General features: G+C 40.6%; 1 protein-coding gene across 1 annotated transcript in view; it reads left to right on the forward strand.

The window, feature by feature from the left end:
- LINGO2 (leucine rich repeat and Ig domain containing 2) overlaps positions 1 to 18396 on the forward strand; it is a 1233386-nt gene that overhangs the window by 1154533 nt on the left and 60457 nt on the right. The gene's annotated exons all lie outside the window — the stretch shown is intronic.

Genomic DNA, 18396 nt, shown 5'->3' on the forward strand with positions numbered 1-18396 from the left:
CTTGCTTCCACGAAGCTGATAGCCTGTCAAGAACGATAGGCAATACGGTAAATGCTATGGGAAGTCTTTTGTTGAATTGGGGCAGGTGGGCAAGAAGTCCAGATAGTGAAAAACCGTGAATCCTGATCTCTCCAGGAAGATTTTAGATCAAGGCAGGGATGATCATGATAGCCTCTGATGCACTCCATACTGGCAGTAAAGTCAATGAGGGATTCAAAGGCCAGGCAGCGGGGCCAAGAAAATGATTAGGATATGGTTATAATAGGCTGAGGGCTTCCTAGGTGGCTCAGTGGTATAGAATTCACCTTCCAATGCAGGAGATGTGGGTTCAGTCCATGGGTTGGGAAGATCCCCTAGAGGAGGAAATGGCAACCCATTCCACTATTCTTGCCTGGAGAATCCCATGGACAGAGGAGTCTAGCAGGCTACAGTCCACGGGGTCTTAAAGAGTCAGACACAACTGAGCATGCATAGGCAGCAGTGTAATAGTCCAAAGGTCAGATTATACTGTCCCCATGTAGAAGGGGAGGAAGAGAGCTGTGAAGGGGATCCTGCAAAGGAAGAAGCAAAAGGATTAACTGATTTAGGAACAAAATATAAGGGACTGCTTCAGGACCTCCAGCTGGTTAGTTGCAGAGATGGATCCAGAATGCACATCTCCTCACTCAGTGTTTCCCATAGTAAGGATGCACTTGTGGAAAAAGTGAAGTGTTAGTTGCTCTGTTGCTGCTGCTAAGTCATCTTCAGTCATGTCCGACTTTGTGTGACCCCATAGACAGCAGCCCACCAGGCTCCCCCATCCCTGGGATTCTCCAGGCAAGAACACTGGAGTGGGTTGCCGTTTCCTTCTCCAATGCAGGAAAGTGAAAAGTGAAAGTGAAGTGACTCAGTCGTGTCTGACTCTTAGCGACCCCATGGACTGCAGCCTACCAGGCTCCCCCATCCATGGGATTTTCCAGGCAAGAGTACTGGAGTGGGGTGCCATTGCCTTCTCCAGTTAGTTGCTCAGTCATGTCCAAATCTTTGTGAACAAATGGACTGTAGCCCACCAGGTTCTTCTGTCCATGGATTTTCTCCAGGCAAGAATACTGGAGTGGGTTGCCATTCCCTTCTCCAGGGAATCTTCCTGACCCAGGGATCAAACCCAAATCTCCCACATTGCATGCAGATTCTTTACCATCTGAGCTATCAGGGAAGCCCACTTTTGTGGAAGGGCTTCCCTATACTGTGTGGTTCTCAAAGTGCTGTTCCAGCACCATCCAGGAACTCATTAGAAATGCAAAGTCTTGGGTCCCACCCCCATGCATCAGAACTAGTAGGGGCCAGGCAATCTGTGCCTTAACCAGCTGCCCAGATGATCCTGATGTCCTAAAAGTTTGAGAACCACTGCCTTTATTCATCTGGGTTGTGAATATCTTTTTTGTACCGTTCTTCTGTGTATTCTTGCCACCTCTTCTTAATATCTTCTGCTTCTGTTAGGTCCATACCATGTCTGTCCTTTATTGAGCCCATCTTTGCATGAAATGTTCTCTTGGTATCTCTCATTTTCTTGAAGAGATCTCTAGTCTTTCCCATTCTGTTGTTTTCCTCTATTTCTTTGCATTGATCACTGAGAAAGGCTTTCTTATCTCTCCTTGCTATTCTTGGAACTCTGCATTCAGATGCTTATATCTTTCCTTTTCTCCTTTGTTTTTCACGTTCCGTCTTTTCACAGCTATTTCTAAGGCCTCCTCAGACAGCCATTTTGCTTTTTTGCATTTCTTTTTCTTGGGGATGGTCTTGATTCCTGTCTCCTGTACAATGTCACAAGCCTCCATCCATAATTCATCAGGCACTCTATCTATCAGATCTAGTCCCTTAAATCTATTTCTCACTTCCACTGTGTAGTCATAGGGATGACAGAGGATGAGATGGTTGGATGGCATCATTGACTCGATAGACATGGGTTTGGGTGAACGCCGGGAGTTGGTGATGGACAGGGAGGCCTGGCGTGCTGCAGTCCATGGGGTCACAAAGAGTCAGACACGACTGAGCGACTGAACTGAATTGAACTGCCCTTATTCATTTATTCCTACAGCAACTATTTTATCAGAGATTATACCCTCAGAGGCTACATCTGTGAATCAGAGTCCAGGTGCCCTTGGAGTTTACAGTCCTTAAGGACACCCCTCAAAATTTCAAATAATCAAACAATTACAGGGGTTTCCCGGGTGACTCAGCCATAAAGAATCTGCCTGCAACGCAGGAGACGATCCCTGGGTTGGGAAGATCCCCTGGAGAAGGAAATGGCAACTGACTTTAGTATTCTTGCCTGGAGAATCCCTTGGACAGAGGAGCCTGGCAGGCTACAGTCCATAGGGTTGCAGAGAGTCCAGCAAGACTTAGTGACCAAACAACAAGGACATCCCCCAAATTTCAAATAATCAAACAATTACAGGAGCAGAATTGTGCATGGGCACATTTAACAGGAGGACTTAAACTTGCCAGAGTAAATAGGAATTTTTCCTTACGATGAAATTTTGCAGAGAGAGCAAGAGTTTTTGGATTAAAGCCTGCAGTTATAGACAAAATGAAAGAAGGCCTGAGTAGCTGCAGCATAGTTATGAAGGGCAGGGGGAAGCTTGCTGAGGACGAAGCATAAGCAGAGACCTGAACATGCAGGCTTGTTGGCCTTGGGACGAAGCCCTACGAAATGGAAAACCCTGGGAGAGGAGGAGCTTGATGAGATTTGCACTTTTAAAAGACCACTCCGACTCTCCTTGTGTGCTGCTAAGTCTGCTAAGTCACTTCAGTCGTGTCCGACTCTGTGCGACCCCATAGACAGCAGCCCACCAGGCTCCCCCGTCCCTGGGATTCTCCAGGCAAGAACACTGGAGTGGGTTGCCATTTCCTTCTCCACTCTCCTTGTGTAGCTTATACTTAATACCATTGTAATCTTCACAGGTATAAATTCAGCCATCCTGAGCAGTTCCCCTGAAACCTATAGGAGTCTCCAATTTGTCCAGCCTTCTGCCTTCTGCATGGGAAGCCCAGCCCTGATGCTTCCCTTCAAATCTGTGTACTTTCTGACCCTAAAATTCTCCCAACTAGTTCAAAAGCAGCCATTAAGTTAGAGTTTTCAACTGGCCTCCAGCCATGAAACCACCAAGAGTTTCAATTTAATTTTCCTTTCATGCCCATTCACACCTTGACTCCTTTTGAGAAAAACCAACTATTAGTACTGATAATAAACTCATTTTATGCTTTGGAAGGAAAGAAAATGCTCAACTGAATTCACCATTAAATACATTCCTCTCATGATGGAGCCTACATTTAAGTCAGGCTCCTATTAGTTGAGAAAAGAGTGTCCACTGAGGTATGAAATGTTTATTGTAGCTGGTTCCTGCAAGCGCTGCCAAGAGAAAGATAGTATTTTCAATGACCAAAAGCCGCAATGCACAGGACATGAATTATGTATGCCTGTCTCTTTAAAACAAATCAGCATAAATTATCCCATAGGGCAGACTGCAGGAATTGAGGGCCCCTGAGAGATATATGTTGTCTTGGTCTTGGTGTCAGAAACCTTGGGATGAGAGAGTAGTGACTGAATGAGATTCCAAATCACAACCTTATGATATTTAAGGCAGGGAGGTGGTTAGGAATGAGCAGCACCCTGCATTTCTGAGCATCATCTGTCAAGGAACGAGTAATCAACATGTCATTATTATTCTCATCAGCCCAAAGCATAAGAGTAAATTGAGTGGAAAAATCTTCACATTATGTGAAATGATTACTGCCTTGGAGCCATGATAAACAATGATCTTGCCCTAGTGCTAGGCAGCAAAACAAATGAGGGCTGCCCACTGCTGGTGCAGTACCATATTCATTATTAGATTTTATACCACCAACCCCAGCCATCTTGCAAGGGCCTGATTTAGTGATTAGGGCTGGGAGAGTATTGCTCAACCCTCCTGTTAGGTGCAATCTTTGGCTCCAGGTTGGGGACATTGGCTGACTTGCACAAGCCTTCTCTCTCCCACTCAAGTTTATATGCACCACTTGGCTCCCCAGAACAATGAGGAAGTCCATAAAAGGGCTATGACTATGGAGCATGGGTACACACTTGTTGCTTTCAAATGTTAGCTAGTCAACCAGGCTCCGAGCAGGCAAGAAGCAGCAGGAGACACAATAAAAATGAAGGCGTAGTCAGAGGCTCTGACCTTCCCAGGGAGCAAGGCTAGAAATTAGTGAAGCGTGTGCACAGGCTCTGTGCTGGTGGTCTGGTTCTATCAAATCCTCATCAGGGTGAGAGATTCTGAGGGTAGGTCTGGATGTACCCAGCAAACCAGGCTGGGAAGAGCCACTAGACACTTTTGTAGGATGGCTATAATTGGCAAGTTCAGGCTTAGATCTCTCTTGCTGTCAGCCCACAGGACACCTCTGTACAAGTTAAATGCCATCCTTTCTTGCCTCCTAGGATGGATGTCCTTGTGTAGAGTGCACAGTTCACAACTGTAGACAGTAGTGCTTAAAACACTTCGATGTTTAAAATCATGTAGTTTTGCTCATAAGGTATTACTGGTGCAGGTGTACCCGGCAGTCTTGATTCCAGCTTGAGCTTCATGCTGCCTGGCATTTTGCATGATGTATTCTGCATATAAATTAAATAACCAGGGTGACAATATACAGCCTTAATGTACTCTTTTTCCCAATTTGGAACCAGTCCATTGTTCCATGTCTGGTTCTTATTGTTGCTTCTTGACCTGCATACAGGTTTCTCAGGTGGCAGGTAAGGTGGTCTGGTCTTCTCATCTATTGAAGAATTTTCCAGTTTGTTGTGATCCACACAGTCAAAGGCTTTAGGGTAGTCAATAAAGCAGACGTAGATGTTTTTCTGGAATCCTTTTGCTTTTTCTATGATCCAACAGATGTTGGCAATTTGATCTCCGGTCCTCTATTTTTTCTGAAGCCAGCTTATACATCTGGAAGTTCTTGGTTCACAAACTGTTGAAGCCTCACTTGAAGGATTTTGAGCATTACCTTGCTAGCATGTGAAATGAGTGCTGTTGTGTGGTAGTTTGAACATTCATTGGCATTACCCTTCTTTGGGATCAGAATGAAAACTGACTTTTTCCAATCTTCTGACCGCTTATGAGTTTTCCAATTTACTGCCATATTGAGTGCAGCACTTTAACAGCATCATCACTTAGGATTTGAAATTGCTCAGCTGGAATTTAGTAGACTGGACACAGCCAAAGAAATAATCAATGCACTTAAAGATTTGATTGGACTTAAAGATTTGAAGTCCATAATAATGTAAGTTTTTACAAAATGTTTATTATTTTTGTATTGTTAGAGAAAAATAATTTATGGAAGAAAACTTAGAAAGTATAGACAAGCAAAAAATAGATAAATTAGAAACCTGTCAAAACTCTACCACATCAATATAAACACTTTTTTTTTTTTTTTACTTTCTAAGCACTGTTGCTGGGATTCCTTTGGCATTCAGATTAAATATGTCTGATTATATTATTTGTCACTCAAAATATTCTTTGTCATTGCCTTCAGCTTGTTTAATAGATGAGTTTTGTATTTCACCAAAAAGAGTAGAAAGGACCAAATCAAGGTTCTGTTTTTCCTCTGTCTCCTCCTATAGTTCTTTTTTTTAATTAATGTATTTGTTTTAATTGGAGGCTAATTACTTTACAATATTGTAGTGGTTTTTGCCATACATTCACATGAATCAGCCACGGGTGTACATGTGTTCCCCATCCTGAACCCTCCTCCCACCTCCCTCCCCACCCCATCCCTCAGGGTCATCCCAGTGCACCACCCTGAGCACCCTGTCTCATGCATGGAACCTGGTCTGGCAATCTCTTTCACATATGGTAATATACATGTTTCAAGGCTATTCTCTTACATCATCCCACGCTCGCCTCCCATAGTCCTTTACCCTGTGCTCCCTAGCCATACTAAGCTTTGGTTTGCTCATCCATTGCTAGATAATGGAAAAAGTAATTTCCCTGGGTTTCATAAGATGGAGACTGATATTTTTCAATAGAACTACTGCCTCTGATTGGAAATGTCATGTTTATCAGATACACATCACATTCTTTCTGTTCCCAGATAACACGTCTAAGAATTAAACCTTTCTTTCAGAGCATCAAAGCAGCCTAGGGGATGAGAGTGTTTGCATCTCACATTGGACCTCAGATAATCTGGTGTAAATATTGCTCAATAGTGGGAACTCATCAGAAATCTTGAAGGTAATGGCAAGCTTTTTCTCACCGTGCTGCCTAAGCCCCGACCATTGGTTCTACTGACAGGTTTTAATATACTTTTAGATCCCATTTGTAACCTAAAGCAGTAACCCTAAGCTTATTATTCATAGATGTTAGCAGGAATGCTAAGAAAACAGGAAATTGGAATGAGGAAATGAAGGTCATTGGTCACAAAATTAAGTTCAAATGTTACTTCCCTGAGGAAGCCTTCTCTGAACTTCAGAAAAAAATATATTCCCCTGAAATATCCCTGATGTCTTTTGGCGGAGGTAGTGGAGGGGTTCTTTTCTTTTCCCTTGAAAATGGCTAACACAATTTCTACTTAAATATTTGTGTGATTATTTGGCTTATTCTATTGTGATTATTGGACTTCTTCAGAGTTCAGTTCGCTCACCATTGAATCCCAAACACTCAGTTTGTGCTCTGTAGTTGGATCCAATGTATATTTGTTAACGGAAGTAATGAATGAATGAAAACTAAAAGATCAAGATTTCTTCACATCTCCTCTCTCATCCTAGCATATTTTGGGAAGTTGGGCTCATCATCTAAATGACAGCTCCTCTTGAAAATAGAAAAGGTACTAAAACAGCTCAAGTTTTGTGATTATTGCTGTGAAATTGCATATTATTTGTGAAAATGCCTAATCTGACTTACTCTGTTGATTAAAAGCAAAGCTACTCTACTCTGCCCTCTCATGGTTATGATCTCTGGTGGCAAAAAATTGTTCAGTATAAAATTTTCAATACATTATTGCCTCACTTGTCTTACATACTTTTATAATTAAAAATTTAAATAATTATCCATTAAAAATTGTGGATTCCAAGTGTACACATAGTTCTATGAATATTAACACATGCAACAAATACAACTACCATCACAGACAAAAGTATGTCATGGGGATTTTTCAGTCAGACTTTCTCAACACATACAATTACCATGTGATCCAACAATCCAATGTCTAAGAATTTATTATGGGCTTCCCTGGTGGCACAGATGGTAAAGAATCTGCCTACAATACAGTAGATCCAGGTTCGATCCAGAGAAATGAAAATTTATGTTGACATAAAAACTAGTACTCAAATGTTTGTAGCAGCATCATTCATAATCCTCAGAAACTTTAAAAAGTAAAATATTACCATAAAGTAAATGTTACCTATGTTATATTCTACTTCTTTTCTATCCCAGCATAAAACTAGAATATTCACTAGAATGTTAGTTAGAAGTGACTTTATCATTTCTCATTCTCCCAGCTTTTGCTAACAGTAGGATGGTTAGGCATGCCATTAAATTGATGTAATTCAAGGCACTTGAGTGCAGTTAGATAATATTCTGATATTCTTCTGTGCTCCACTCTGGGTGCCTGAACATGTATGAAGGGGACTAATGGATCAGTGGCAGAAATCCTCAAAGCACTAAGTGGCACTTGTATCAAGAGACTATTATGCAATTATAATTAAAAACCATTCGTCATTGGAATTTTTGTCACTTTTTCCCTCTTTCATGAGTGTTCTTTATTTTCTTCTAGCTCAATAGACTAATTGTAAAGAATAATTTAATTTTTCAAATGCTCAGGGACACCAACTGTGTTCATGTGCTTTTACAAATGATTTAATAAAGACTTTAGATTATTTTGCTATAATTTCTGGGTGGCAACTACATCCTACATGGAAGTGGTGTGTTGAGGTCCTTTAATGGACTAGAACTTGGTGGTCCAGAGTTGACGATAAGAAAGTAAAGGAGAGAAAGAGGCTGATATTCCTTGGTTTACACAGAAAGCCAATAAAGCCCCTGCACAGGGCTTGCTCTGTTCACGAAGGCCTCGGGCGCCCTCTTGATGGGGTGAAGGCGCACAGCACCTTCTCAAGACGGTCTTAGAAACCTGGGCAGGAAAGTGAACTCAGAGAGCCTCTGTGTTCCAGGGGATCAGCCTGTAAAAGAGAAAGAGAAAGAAAGACAGACACGGGGACCAGAGCTCTGATGGAGCAAGGGTGTTTTAATCAACATGGTGTGGGCATATATACTGTCTTACAAAGTAGTTATTCTCAGCAAAGATAAAGATTAAAATTCCAGACTTACAAAACATAGGCAATCCATATTAAAGAGAGAGATTTGTAAACAATCACTTTTACAGTTTGTTTCACAAGAAGGAAGAGGGTACTTATCACCATATAGAAACGCTAATGAAGGAAATGCCTGGATTCCTCAGTCCTGGGAGAGGCTTGCTTCTCCATTCCTGAATATTCAGGAATTAATAAGGAGCAGAGAATTCCTGACAGATCCAAAACAGCACACAGGAAACCTCCTGTTAAATGCTTCCTGACAGTGGTGAGGAAGTCACACGTTCTAGAAATGATGACTAACATGAGCTTGCAAGAGGTCAAGGCATGAAATCTTCACTGCAGAAATAGCAGGGCAGAATACCAGCGTGTGTACCTCTTTACCTTAGCAGTGTAACTAGTTTCAGTTCCTCCTGGGAATTGAAAAAAGAATTGAAAAGAAAAGAAGGGCAGTGAATATCCCAGTCTTTAGCTAGAAATATTCTTGAGTGTGTGTGCTAAGTTGCTTTAGTTGTGTCTGAGCTAAGTTACTTCAATCGTGTCTGACTCTTTGAGATCCTAAGGGCTGTAGCCCACCAGGCTCCTCTGTCCATGGGATTCTTTAGGCAAGAATACTGCAGTGGGTTGCCATGCCCTCCTTCAGGGGATCTTCCCAACCCAGGGATCGAACCCACATCTCTTTTGTCTTCTGCATTGGCAGGTAGGTTCTTGAGTGCTTGAGGATGTGCAGGCCAACTCAAGAATAAACTGCATGAGGAGGCTCTAGAAGCTTCACCCGCATTTGAACCGGGAAACTGAGTTTTTCTCTGCTTTCTACATTGCACTTCCACGTCAGATTTTACTCAAAATGTTTTGCTGAGTTGCTGACTCAGAACAGTTACAACTCAGACAAACTACCTCCCTACAAGTCATGTATGCTTGACTTTTTAAAATATTAGAACAATTTGGTCAATTGTTGAATATACATACACTAAGTGAACAACTCAGTGTTTTTAGAATATTCATAGAGCTGTCTAGTCATCACCACGATCAATTTTAAAACATTTATCATCCCCATGGGACTTCCTAGGTGGTGCTAGTGGTTAAGAACCTGTCTGCCAATGCCAGAGACATAGGAGATGTGGGTTTGAGACCTGGGACAGGAAGATGACCTGGAGAAGGAAATGACAACCCACTATTCATGCTTAGAGAATCCCATGGACAGAGAAGCCTGGCGGTCTATGTTCCATAGGGTCACAAAGAGCCTGACATGACTGAAGCAACTTAGCATTTCACCCCCCAAGGAAACACAGTACACTTTGGCTCTCATCCTCCTATTTATTCCCCTCATGCCTCAGCCCGCTTTCAGCCAAAACTTACTTTCTGCCACTGTTAGACATTTTATATACATGGAATACATGATCTTTTGTGATTAATTTATGTCACATTTACAAGGTTTATCCATGTTGTAACATAGATCAAAATTTCATCTATCTTTATCACCAAAAATAATTTTTATATAGATATATTATATTTTTTCATTCATCAGTTCATGGGTATTTGGGTTTCTTCCTTTCTACTTTTAGTACAGTTCAGTCACTCAGTCGTGTCATAACTTTCCTCCAAGGGAGTAAGCACCTTTTAATTTCATGGCTGCAATAACCATCTGCAGCAATCTTGGAGCCCCCAAAAATAAAGGCAGTTACTGTTTCCACTGTTTCCCCATCTATTTGCCATGAAGTGATGGGACATGGAACAATAGACTGGTTCCAAATAGGAAAAGGAGTACTTCAAGGCTGTATATTGTCACCCTGTTTATTTAATTAATATGCAGAGTACATCATGGGAAACATTGGGCTGGAAGAAGCACAAGCTGGAATCAAGATTGCCAGGAGAAATATCAATAACCTCAGATATGCAGATGACACCACCCTTATGGGAGAAACTGAAGAGGAACTAAAAAGCCTCTTGATGAATGTGAAAGAGGAGAGAGAAAAAGTTGGCTTAAAGCTCAACATTCAGAAAACGAAGATCATGGCATCTGGTCCCATCACTTTATGGGAAATAGGTGGAGAAACAGTGTAAACAGTGTCAGACTTTATTTTTTTGGGCTCCAAAATCACTGCAGATGGTGACTGCAGCCATGAAATTAAAAGATGCTTACTCCTTGGAAAAGTTATGACCAACCTAGATAGCATATTGAAAACCAGAGACATTACTTTGCCAACAAAGGTCCGTCTAGTCAAGGCTATGGTTTTTCCAGTGGTCATGTATGGATGTGAGAGTTGGACTGTGAAGAAAGCTGAGCACCAAAGAATTGATGCTTTTGAACTGTGGTGTTGGAGAAGACTCTTGAGAGTCCCTTGGACTGCAAGGAGATCGAACCAGTTCGTCCTAAAGGAGACAAGTCCTGGGTGTTCATAGGAAGGACTGATGTTGAGGCTGAAACTCCAATACTTTGGCCACCTCATATGAGGAGTTGACTAATTGGAAAAGACCCTGATGCTGGGAGGGACTTGGGGCAGGAGGAGAAGGGGACAACCGAGGATGAGATGGCTGGATGGCATCACCGACTCGATGCACATGAGTTAGGGTGAACTCCAGGAGTTGGTGATGGACAGGGAGGCCTGGTGTGCTGTGATTCATGGGGTCGCAAAGAGTCAGACACGACTGAGGGACTGAACTGAACTGATGGGACTGGATGCCATGATCTTAGTTTTCTGAATGTTGAGTTTTAAGCCAACTTTTTCACTCTCCTTTTTCACTTTCATCAAGAGGCTCTTTATTTCTTCTTCACTTTCTGCCATAAGGGTGGTGTCATCTGCATAGCTGAGGTGATTGATATTTCTCCTGGCAATCTTGATTCCAGCTTGTGCTTCCTCCAGTCCAGCATTTCTCATGATGTTCTCTGCATAGAAGTTAAATAAGCAGGGTGACAATATACAGCCTTGACATACTCCTTTTCCTATTTGGAACCAGTCTGTTGTTCCATGTCCAGTTCTAACTGTTGCTTCCTGACCTGTTTACTAGCATGTAAGATGAGTACAATTGTGTGTAGTTTGAGCATTCTTTAGCATTGCCTTTCTTCGGGATTGGAATGAAAACTGACATTTCCAGTCCTGTGGCCACTGCTGAGTTTTCCAAATTTGCTGGCATATTGAGTGCAGCACTTTCACAGTGTCCTCTTTCAGGATTTGAAATAGCTCAACTGGAATTCCATCGCCTCCACTAGCTTTGTTCGTAGTGATAGTTTCTAAGGCCCACTTGACTTCACATTCCAGGATGTCTGGCTCTAGGTGAGTGATCACACCATCGTGATTATCTGGTCATGAAGCTCTTTTTTGTACAGTTCTGTGTATTCTTGCCACCTCTTCTTCTGTCAGGTCTATACCATTTCTGTTCTTTATTGAGCCATTTTTGCATGAAATGTTCCCTTAGTATCTCTAATTTTCTTGAAGAGATCTCTAGTCTTTCCCATTATGTCGTTTTCCTCTATTTCTTTGCATTGATCGCAGAGGAAGGCTTTCTTATCTCTCCTTGCTATTCTTCGGAACTCTGCATTCAAATGGGTATATCTTTCCTTTTCTCCTTTGCTTTTCACTTCTCTTCTTTTCCCAACTATTTGTAAGGCCTCCTCCGACAGCCATTTTGCTTTTTTGCTTTTCTTTTTCTTGGGGATGGTCTTGATTCCTGTTTCTACTTTTGACTACCATGAATACTGGTAGTATGAATATTTACATACATGTTTTTGCATGGAAAGATATTTTCTCTTGAGTATAGCCCTAGGAATGGAATTTCTGAATCATATGGTATGTCTATATAACAGCAACCCTTTGAAGAACTGCTTACCTGTTTTCCAAAGAATCTGCACTATTGTATATCCTCCCCAACTATGTATGAGAGCTTCCATATCTACACATCATTGCCCATTTTTATTGTCTGTCTTTATTATTACAGCCATCCCAGTGGGTGTGAAGTGGTATTTCATTATGATTTTTATTTGTCTTTCCTGATGGCTAATGATGTTGAGCATTCTTTCATATACATAGTGGTCATTTTTATATCTTCTTGTAGAAGTATCTATTAAAATTGTTTGCCCATTTTTAATTGGGTTATTTATCTTTGATTAATAAGTTATGAGAGTTCTCTATATAGTCTAGATTAAATACATATTAGATACATATGATTTATAAATGTTTTCACCCATTCTTTGGGTTGCCTTTTCACTTTCTTCATGGATATTATTTGTGGCACAAAAGTTTTTCATTTAAATGGAGTACAATTTATGTTTTTCATCACTTTTGCTTTTTCAGTTCAGTTCAGTTGCTCAGTCGTGTCCGACTCTTTGTGACCCCATGAATCGCAGCACGCCATTCCTCCTTGTCCATCACCAACTCCTGTCCATCGAGTTGGACAGTTGTATATAAGAAGGCTTTATTTAACCCAGGATCATTGTGATTTAATCCTATGTTTTCTTCTAAGAGTTTTATAGTTTTAGAACTTAAACTTAGATCTATGATCCATTTGAGTTAACTTCTGCATATGGCTATCCAATTATGCCAGGATTATTTGTTGAAAAATCTATTATTGCTCCTTTGAATTGTCTTGGCCCTTTGTAAAAAATTGGTAACTGTAGATCAAGGGTTTATTTTTGGACTATCAACACTATGGCATTGGTCTGTCTGTCTGACTTAATGTGAGTACCACGATGCTTTGTCTCCTTTTGGTTTTAAAATCAGGAAGTAAGTCTTCAAACTTTATTGTTCTTTTTCAAGGTTAGTTTGGCTACTTGTGCCCCTTGAATTTTAAGATCAACTTTTCTATTATTATATTCTTAATGGTCTTTCAAATGGAATTTTTCTTAACTCCATTTCCAGATTTTTACTGCTAATGCATAAAAATATAACTGATATAGATGGAAAGAAAGAAAGAAGGAATATCCTTAATCCTTGATGAACTCATTTATTAATTCTAGTATTTTAAGTGAATTTCCTTAGGTTTGCTATATGCAAGATCATATCTTTGACAAAGAGAGGTTTACTTCTTCTTTTGTAATCTATATGCTTTTGTTTCTTTTTCTTGTCTAATTGCCTTAGGTAGAAAGTCCAGTACAATTTGAATAGTAGTGAAAGTCAAATTATACTTAACTGTGATATGTTTACTGTGATTTAGTATGTACACATATATTTGATATGTATACTATGCCCTTCTGGTTATATTTGCACAGATTACATTATATGTGTTCAATTGGTCAGTCATGTCTGGTCTGACTCTGCAACCCCATGAACCGTAGCCCACCAGACTCCTCTGTCCATGGGATTTCTCAGACAAGAATACTGGAGTGGGTTGCCATTTTCTTCTCCAGGGAGGTTACATTATATACTAGACATATTATTTGTCACCTATATGCATAAGATAGAAAGACGCATATTTTGTAAAAGCAGGTAAGTTATGGCTACAGGGTCAGTGAATAGCAGAACACTGAGAAGTACTGTAAGGAAATTAGGTTAATTTTAATATTTTCCATCATTTCACAACTCAAAATAATCCTTTTGAGCTTCTCCCTGCTTTGTTGCTTTTTGCAGAAAGTATGCCCACTTCTGCAGGCCTCTGTTGAGAGTAGGGTGGGATAATTTTCCTGACAGATGTCAGGAAAGCTGGGAGCAGTGTTAAAATATATAATAAAAGACCTTGATTTCAAAATAAAAATGGTTATTCAATAAACATGCGTTGAGCATCTGCACTGTCCAAGCTCCTAGGAATACACTGCATGAATGTTATCATAAGCAGAGAAAGAGTCCACCTGCTGAGCCTTTTGGACCTTAGCCTGCTGTTGATACAATGGAGGGAAGACCAAACCAGGAGCCAGAAAACCTGGTCTATAATCTTGATTTGTTTTGACTTTTTACTTAAAGGTTCCTCTCACCCATAGACCAGAAATTGATGTAGTTGTCCATCCAACCATCAGAGGGTCATTGTGAAAGTAAGACGTGATCATTCTTATACTCAGGAAATATTTAGGAAACCATACATTGTTCTGCAACTTCCATGTATGCAGTTTCAGTTGTACAGACTCTTAATAGGTATGAGTTAATTTGTGGGAACTTAACTGCAAAAACGATAAAATCATTTACTTTCTCTTTTTTTTTCCCAACACATTTTTTGTTCTATTCATAAGGGTAGCCAGTGACAGAGAGAGAGTCCACCCAGGACATTTCAGTTTAACCCTCAATAGAGCCATTTCAGTGGTCCAGGAAAAAAGATAAGTGGGGTTATTTTGGGGGGAGGGGGAAAGGATTCAAAGGACAGTCAGGTTTGCTCCTCATTTTGGGTGTAGTGGTCTCAAGGCTATTTGCTAGTAGACAGTTTCTTTGCTTTTCTCATACATGGATTTTTTTGCCTTTCTGGTCTACCTCTTCTACCAATGCAATTGTTTTCAATTCTTCTATAAGCATTTTCTTAGGTTCCAGTTATTGCTGTGCATGTCAGTATTTCCTGGCTTTCAGGCCTCATTGTGATGAAGACAATGAGACCCAGGACCAGAGACTCTAGATTTCACATCTATTTTTAGGTTAAGGAGTTAGGCTAGATGACCTGCTTCCAAGATTTTTTTCTAAGACCCCTTCAATCTATAAGAGTCTGTTATTCTCTGTGTGAATTTGTTTGAAAAAGGAGTTCTTGGTTTTGAAGAAGAATTTAACTGCAAACCAGCAGAGTAGTGAAATTCAAGTTTGCTATACAAGTCACAAGAGGGCAGGTGTCTTGTCTGTTCGTTCACTTCATCATCCCTAGCACTTAGTCCGGTGCCTGACACATAGCAGGTGTTCAATAAATAATTATTGCAATGAATGAATGAGTGGATGAATGAAATGAATGAGACCAGCTCAGTAGCTCAGCAGGATCAGTGGCTCTCTAAATTTGCTCAATCCTAAATACTAAATCCTTAATCCTAAATAGACTTTGCCATCAGTTTCAGTGGAAGGCACTTCTGAGACATAGAACTATGGAGGATGATGGTGATAAACCATTTTAGCCTTCTTTGGTCTGCTAGTTATCTCCTGAACTGAGTTTATCTCCTGATGCCTTGAAATTTTCATTTCAGACAAGATGCCCTAAAGAAATAATACATAGTAGCAATGTTCCCTAAGAGAGTTTTCATCTTTGAGAAATCAGTGTAGACCTACTGGGGCAAAAGAGACTGTCATTAGAAGGATCTGTTGGCATTCAGATACATCATCAATTTCATGATTAAATTGCATTTCATGGACAACTTGTATTTCCTAATAAAACTGAAATCTCACTGGGCCTGGAGTTGAGCTTATGTTCTATTTTTTAGACTTCCCAGTTCTATAAATTTTTCATCTCGGCGTTCAATGACAGACTATAAGCCGTATAAATTATTTCAATCCCAAATCATTTGTAAAAGCAATCTCCTCACAATTCCTCTCTTTCATAGCCTCTCTTTATTTTGATCTCTGGTAAAGATTATTTTTTTAATCTTAGGTAAGAATTTCTTCCTTTTAATTCTCAAAAGGTCCATGTTTTCTCTGCCTTTTCCCCCCATTTAAAATTGATTCTGTGACTGTGTTTCAATTGTGCAATCAGTTTCCTGTTTTGATTAATAAATGTTTGCAAAGAATATAATCTGTCCTTATGCTTTTCGCCTCCCTTTACTCTCCCAGAAGAAGCTTTGCATGGCTAGCAAAACTCTCCAGATAACACTGGAAATAAATCTTAATGTCTTTGCCCGTGATAGTCCTAGACCTTATCATCCTTTTTTCTTTTTAACCCCAGTGATGATTGCTTATCAGTACATGTAGTCCCTATTCATATGGTTCTGATGCTACCGGAGTTTACATCTCTAGGAAGACAGACAGGAAGTGAAGTCCACTGAATCCATTCTTAATAGCTTTAACAGAAATCTGACAAAGAAGGAGTAGTGGGCTGGACTGGCTATCTCAGAATGATAAGGCTGTCTATGCATTTTGGATGCTTTTTCAAGATGTGTTTTCCTCTTTTTTGACTTGTCTGCCCTGGAGAGGTGGGGATTTACAAAATGTATTTCTGTCAAAGCTACAATCAAAATAAAAGATGATGTATTAAAAATATATCAAAAATAAGGTATTCAAAATATATCCAACTTGCTGTCATTTTACTCCCCTCAGTAGCTGAAGAGAATCTCAGATAAAAATCACCCAAACATAACACATGCAAAATATACAGGCCTACAACCCAGTGGGACACTTGGGAGCAGCCACAGTCTTGGAGGACTTCCTAGGTGGTGCTAGTGGTAATGTATCCACCTGCAACGCAGCAGACTTACGGTAGGGAAGACTCCCTGGAGAAGGAAATGGCAACTGGCTTCAGTGTTCTTGCCTGGAGAATTCCATAGACAGAGGAGCCTGGTGAGCTACAGTCCATGGGGTCACCGAGAAGGACACAACTGAGCAACCAAATACACACCTTCTTTAAATAAAACTTTGGGAAGAAGTAAATACTGAACTTCCTATGTACAAAATAAGTACACCAATTTGGGACACTGGATATCACATATCCAAGGACATATGGTGAAACAGATAAAAACTCTGGGTAATAAAGGAGATGGAATACAGAATTGCAAGAGAAAGGGAGAGAGAAGATAAAGGAGGACCTGAGGAACATTCTAGAACCTTCCATTTGTTCTGACATCACCTCAGAGAAGTTGAGAAGCACAGGATATGATTATTCCCTCACCAGGCCAGGATTAAAAAGCACAGCAATCAAATTGCCTTAGGTTGAAATGGCTACATATTTTCCAAACATCTAATATGTCCATGGTGGACACAGAACTTTATAAACCAGTGGGAAATGCCTTACCTGCCTATCTTACTGACTATTGAATTTGTATGATCTTAGGTTTTTACTTTTGGGAAAGTGAAAAAATTTACCCAGGTGAAAGTCATGCTATTGAAAAGTGAAAGTGTTAGTGGCTCAGTCATGTTCAACTCTTGTGACCCCATGGACTGTAGCCCACCAGGTCATCTGTCATGGAATTCTCCAGGCAAGAATACTGGAGTGGGTAGCCATTCCCTTCTCCAGGGGATCTTCCTGAGCCAGGGATTGAACCTGAGTCTCACGCATTGCAGGCAGAGCCACAGTGGCTTTACGAGCCAGGGAAGTCCCTTGTGCTATTGGGCAAATGGTTAAACTTTTTCTTTTTCCAGGGGAGGGAACCACAGCACCCAGTAACTGGCCACTTTCAGAAACACTGCCTATTTGTGTGCATCACGGAAATTCGCTCTTACACGGCAAAGACAGCCTAACTGCCTGTGTCTAAGAACACAAGCCTCCCGTATCCGTGCCTACTCAGTATTTTTGGACTTCTTGATGGTTTCAGAAATCAAGTCAGATAAAAACCCCAACCTGTTTTCAGAAAGAACTCCTGGTATGTACATACCTGGTCCTAAGACTCAGAGGCCCCTGATGATTAAGCATGATTCCTTAGGGATCACCCCTAATCTTTCTACCCCTACCTGAACCCCAGTGCAAGCCATCATCCTACCTGGTGTCCTTTCCTCATCCTGCTGGTGTCTCAGTTCTTTCACCTGTCTTCAAAACTCAGCTCCAATTCTGCTTTCCTTTGGATTTCAGTAATCTGTTCAACTGCCTTTCTTGAATATGCACCATGGACCAGAGACTGTACCAAACTCTAGGGATAAAATAATACACAAAAATGAAGCGCCTGCTCCCATGGCCATCACAGACTCAGGGGAAGATGCTATAATCAGGTAACCACACAAATATACGAAAACAGATGGTGATGGAGTTACGAGGAAGTCAGTCCTCTGAGGGGATACATCAGGGGCCCTGGGTTTAATTTGGAATTCTTTTCTGAACTGGGTATTATATAATATACACTCTCTATAAAGTAAACGAATATGCAGAAACTCAAACTGAATTTAAACAAAGTGACAGAATATAAAAGGCCAAGTGATCCAAATCCTTGTGGAGTCAGAAATCAGTTAATTGATTTAATCCGTGACTGAAATGGCAAAATTACTCAAGGTAATAGATTTTTCAGATTTGAGTGTATATATTTCTACCAATGAAGCTGAATGGCG

Source organism: Bos indicus, chromosome 8, assembly GCF_029378745.1.
Source record: "Bos indicus isolate NIAB-ARS_2022 breed Sahiwal x Tharparkar chromosome 8, NIAB-ARS_B.indTharparkar_mat_pri_1.0, whole genome shotgun sequence".
NCBI classification, from domain to species: domain Eukaryota; kingdom Metazoa; phylum Chordata; class Mammalia; order Artiodactyla; family Bovidae; genus Bos; species Bos indicus.